Raw genomic sequence first — 6,000 nt, 5'->3', positions numbered from 1 at the left:
GCGAAGCGCCGGGTTTGAGTTTGTCCCTTGCTGGTCTGGTCGGCGGAGGGGATTGGGGTTGTGCCGTGGAAGGCGGCTCGGGGGTGCCACGGTCAGGCTCTGCTTGGACGAACCCGATCTGGGTTGGTTTTCTTGGATCGGATCTAGAGAAGGTGTTGTTTGGCTGGGGTGGTGATCCATGGCGCGAAGGTGGCGGAATGATGATGAAGGCGGTCTGGCAAAACAGGCGGGGCTATGCAGTCGGCGTTCCGGCGACGGTGGCCAGGGTGGGGCTGGTCCAAGCTTGGTTGGTGGCCTGCGTTCTCTCTGATTCATGGGTTGAGGTTGAGACCTGGGCTTGGGCCTTGCTTGGGCTGGTTGCTTTATTTTTGTTTTAAGTTTTATTTATTTTAGTTGGTCAGTTTTGTCTCGCCTTCGGCGTGTAATAAATCCCTGCAGGTATTCTGTAGGACTAGTCAGGCTAAATGCCTGTTGTTGGATCATAATTCATATACATATTTGTCCCCTAAAACATGGAAATTACTTATTCTAAAATCCAAATTTAATGTTGACTAATCCAATTTCATTATTTCCCTAATCTTGTACTTTTGCTTAACCTTTGTGTTTATTTATATATATTTATTATGTTTTCCTTATCATGCTAGGAAATGATGGAGAAGAATGAAAATGCACTAAAAAGTCAACCTTAGAACATTTTCTTACTCCGGATAGGAGAAAGTCAGCTAGACAAGGAAGAAGGAGTGGCTGCCTGACCAAATGAACTCCAAATGAGCTGAAACTCTCCAGATCCATTCTAGACATCCTAAGAAACATTTCTTATGAAGAGTGCAAGAGCCAGATAGAAGTGGAAGACCTTCAAACAATCAGTCCAATTTTATGCAGAAGCAAAACTGGAAAAATGGACCTGTAAGGAGTCCAATAGCGTTTCCGGCCCAACCATTATTCCAAAAGCTCTGAAATTCTACCAAGATGATCTACACTCATAGAGGAACATTTGATATGAAGAAATTGGAGGCCCATTATGAAGTCTTGGTAGAGAAATAACTGAAGGAATAAATGGGCAGAAATTGACCTAAAAACAGCTCAACATTCATCATGTTCATGTTTCCCACTGTACATACATGTACATTTGCAAGCATAATTAGCTATAATGGGCCACGCTCATTGTACCGCCAAATGTACTAATTCCAACCAAAGGAATGACATGCAGACACACCGCCAGGCGGGCTACAGCCTCAGCGTCGGATCACCTCAAGATAGCCGCTGACGCGCCGCCACGCGTCGCGCCAAGATAGCATCAGAAGCTTCTGAAACTGGGAACTGAAGCATATCAGTCCCACATCGAAAACAAAGGGAAGATCAACCTCTTCCTCACCTATAAAAGGTTCTCTCCTCTCTCCTCATTAATTACGCATTCAATACTTACCTACTGTTACTTTGTCAACATAAATACATTGACTAACTTAGGCATCGGAGAGTTGAAGACCGCCCAACGCGGTCTCCCTCTGACGCCCTTTGTATTTTACTTGACAGGTAGCGGAGGCTTTGAGAGCACCACAAGTATCGATCCGCTCACCGGATCAGCGTTAACAAAGGTTCAGCTACCGCCAGACTTTTAGACATTAACACCCACCCACATAAAGAAAGCTAGATGCTTTTCTCTTTTTCCTTGGATATATTTTTTTGTTCCAATCTCTTTAATAAATCATCAACACTCCCATACTCCCCCTTCATGCTTTGTTTTTATTCATCATTTCACTCCTCTTTTTCTTCCCTATATAAACACCTTCTTATCTCACTCTCAGGGGACATTCCTTGATCCATAACATCTTCTTTTTCTCTTCATCTCCTTCATAAAACCTCACTTACCACCACCACAACCTGCATCATCTTTTCCATCTACTCATTCCATTTCATAGACAAAAAGCTTCACTACTCCACCATTTCACCACTTGATCATCTCTACATCTCATATTTCATCATCAACCTTTGAAGAAGAAGGAGAGGAGTCTAGCATCACTTGAGGAATCATCATCACCATCACCATTTTCACCATGTCAATGCCTTCATGAGTTCATCTACACTATCCTCAACTTGATTATCACTAGTCCCTTCTCTATCTCTACTTTTTAGTTTGATGTTCATAAATATGTTGAAGCTTATGTATTTGATTATGAGTGAGTAGTTAGTTTGTTGGGGCTAGGGTTGAAAGCCCTAGCCAAACTTGTAATGAATTGATGTTTGAGTCTTATTTGATGCATTTTCCTTGATCATCTTCACATGCTAATTCAAGAAGTGAATGCTTGTATTTAAATCTAGCTAATTTGAATACTGCATTCGTCATTACATGAACAATGATTAGAGAATAGCTAGCTTTAGACATTGAAAGCATGATAGCACACTAGGTGTGTATGTGAGGGTAGTGAGTTAAAATCACCTAGATCTAGGATTGGTTTGCTTGCTTGATTATCTAAACTCAAATCTTTATGCATCTAGGAGCAAGGAATTGATACTTATCCGGTAATATAACTTGTTCTTGGGTAGTTAGTTTCGCACTTATCCGGTGGAAATTGATAAAATAAAAGGAGTTTAGGCCTTAGTAGTCTTATCCGAATGCTAAGAGGGTAATTGGATATTTGGGATTGCATTACTTATAGTTTGAACATCAATGCATGCAAGGGAGGCTATGGTGAACAACCTAAAGCTCTAACTTCCATAAATTTTATCACATCTAATTTAACATAGCCTAGTTTACATTTCAAGTTTCATTTTGTGTTAATTTGATTCGAAACCATTTTCAAAGCCAAAAATCAAACCACTACACCATCTTGCATATATTCACCATGAACTTTGGTTCACTTGTGAGCTATTGTTTATGACTTGTACATTTGCATATTCATCTAGCATCCTCTAGGTTTTCCTTAGCTAGAGTGGATTTTCCAATCCCTTGGGTACAACATCCCCTACTCATAATCCCTACATTATAACTTGGCCCTTATACTTGAGGGTGGCTATTTGGCTAACACCTGTGTATGCACTCTATGTGCCGTGTCTGGCCTAATGAGGGGATAGTCCATGGTTAAATGGTCGCACCCTCCTAGTGGCAGGATGAAACTAAGTGCAGTCAGATTTCTTCTCTGGCGGCAACATAGTAGGAAAGTTGTGATTTTGGTAATTATGCTTCATTGTAATCGAGTTATCTTTCCGGAATGTCACTGCTATGTCAAAGCAAATAGAGTAGCCAGTCGAGCACTCTTTGCTATTTGGTGCTTGTTAGAATTAGGGGTGGATTCGGTAGAAAACCGACGACAAATTTCGTCAACCGGGTACTAACCGAAGTTGGTCGGTTTCCCAAATCTGCAACCGAAACCGAGCTGCCATTGACGGTTACATACAAATCGGTATACCGAATTTCGGTTCGAATTTCGGCTCAAATTCGGAGAATTTGCCGGATCTTGAAATTAGGCTCCGCCACCAAGATAACACCGATCACAGTCTTGATCACACTTTCCTCCATCTACAAGCCCTAATTGAAATTAGAAACACGGAGCTCTTCCTCCAGTTTGCCTTAATCTCTTCCTCCAGATTACCTCAATCTCCATCGTCATCATTCTGGGTCTGATTGGGAGGGGATATTGCAAATCGGGTCAGAAGGGAATCGAGTTGGATTTTGGCGGTTGGATTGAAAATTAGGGTTATTGATCGATTTGAAGAAGAAATTGAATTGTGAAATTGGGGGTTTTGGGGTTGAATTGAATTGAGAGCTTGTGGCAGATGATTTATATACTAAAAAGAAGAAGATGATGGGGGACGTGGAACTTTGCAGGTTGCGAGTTGTGTGGCAATCAAACAAAAAGAAGAAGATAATGATGGAACTAATAATGAAGAAGACGATGATGGAACTGGAAATAAGAAGAGGAGGAGGAAAGAAGATGAGAAAATAAAGTGAAAGAAAAAAAACGATGAATGAGGGCAGATCCAGCTGAACTTGTTTTGATTTAATTATGTGGTGTATGAGGGAATAAATATAAAGTTTGTGCATAATATAGTAAGAGCAGCTTGTGCTCTGGTGGCTAAGAGGTGGAGATCTTGTGCAGGAGGCTAGGGGTTCGACTCCTATCTCTTACCAAGTTTTGAACATTTTGTATACTATTCGGTTGTATACGTATATACGGTCGGTGCGATATACCGACGGTATGAGGATTTGCATACCGTAGTCGAGCTGAAGCTGACTTCCGGTATGGCTCAGCCGAGCCGAAAAGTCGGTAAGCCGAATCTTCGGCCCAAATCGGTTCAGGCCGGCTCGAATTTCGGTTGCTTCAGCCCAAATTGTCAGCCCTAGTTAGAATACATGTATTTTGTAGAGACTCCTGATATTAGTTCGGGACGTTCTCTATATGCTTATTGTAATTAGGGGTCTAGGCTCAATGTCCCCCCCTTGTATTTGGCAGTTTCATTAATCGGGGCTTGAGGGCAGCGACACCAGCCCTTTATTTAAAAAAAAAAGAGTGATTCTATTCAGACAGACCTCTCAATTTACTATCTAGACCTCCCTTAATTTTTGTAAAATTTTATTTCCTACTTTATTTCTTTAAAGAACCATGCTTCTCCTCTCTCTGTGGGAAATTTTGAGAGATCACCGCTGACGCGCCGCGCCAAGGCCATCTCGCTGAAGCATTAGAAGCTGGGAACTGAAGCATGTCAGTCCCACATCGAAAACAAGAAAGAGATTAGTCTAATTGCAGACATCATGAGAACATCTCTTTCCACTTAACTACAAGCTAAAAAGATTCATCAACAGGCTTTATTCTTGTTCAACCTAAGCTCTGAATAAGCAGCAATGCGTAGCTTCCATAAAAATTGAAATTTGTTCTCAAATTTGAGATTGAATTATGACCCCAGTAGCTCAAGTAATTGGCTGGGCTATTGTTCATATGGAAGGAGAACATGAAAAAAGAATATCTATACTTCCAGAGAAAACCACCATGATGTGTTAGAATGATTGTTTCTTCTATATACAAAAGTATAATTACAAAACAAGAAGAATGGAAGTTTTTTTTTGACATCATTACGTTCTGGGCATACTCGATTGATCAGGTAATTTTGAACTCATTACATCTTAAAATTTGCAAATCCCATGATGTAAGTACAGCTTCAATATGGCCAAAATTCATGATATAATTGAAGAACAAAAGATATCTTCATGAAGAGTAGTGTAAGAGTGGGTGTGCAGTTGATATGAGAATAGTTGAAGGATTTTTTTATTTTATTTTATTTTTTTCATTCAGAAACCTTAGTTCTCTAACCTTGGAATGAACTGAAGTTTTCTTTGATGTCTTGCGCTTGGCGCACCAATTAGGTCCTGATTAGTTCTCTACTGGGTTTTGCAGTGTTGAATCTTTTGATGTTATTGTTGGTGGCTATGCTGCTGAAATAAAATTTGGGTACTTCAATATGTTGCTGGCTTCTTGTTGTTCTTTCAAGTCTAGTGGCCAAAATATATGGCATCAGCGTGGATGAAACAAAAGTAAATAGTTAAGAAATGAAGGTCTTCTCCGTTGTGCTGCTAACAATTGTATAATTTCTTTTTCTTAATAGAGAGGTAAAACAAGAAATAAATTTTTACAAAAACTAATGGAGGTCTAAATAACAAATTGGGAGGTCTGACTAGAACCACCCAAGTACTATATTAGATCAAATTAATAGATGAACAAAATTTTTTCAACCTGAATCGTTCATGTTTATAATGATAAATCATGATTATGAATACCTTAATGATTATCAATTATGCTGAAAGTTTGTAGAAATAATATACTTATAAAGACTTAAAAACTGAACGTTCGAGATGCCGTTATACAAACATGCAATTGCAAAGTGGGTCCAATAAGGAATCCCTTAAAATGACAAAAAATATATAAAAAAAGATCCATTAGTGGAAGGGTATGTGTATATATGGGGATCCCTACACACACACACACATATATTTTGTTCCAGTAGATA

This window comes from Rosa rugosa, chromosome 4 (genome assembly GCF_958449725.1).
Source record: "Rosa rugosa chromosome 4, drRosRugo1.1, whole genome shotgun sequence".
Taxonomy (NCBI): domain Eukaryota; kingdom Viridiplantae; phylum Streptophyta; class Magnoliopsida; order Rosales; family Rosaceae; genus Rosa; species Rosa rugosa.
This window is presented reverse-complemented; position numbering follows the sequence as displayed.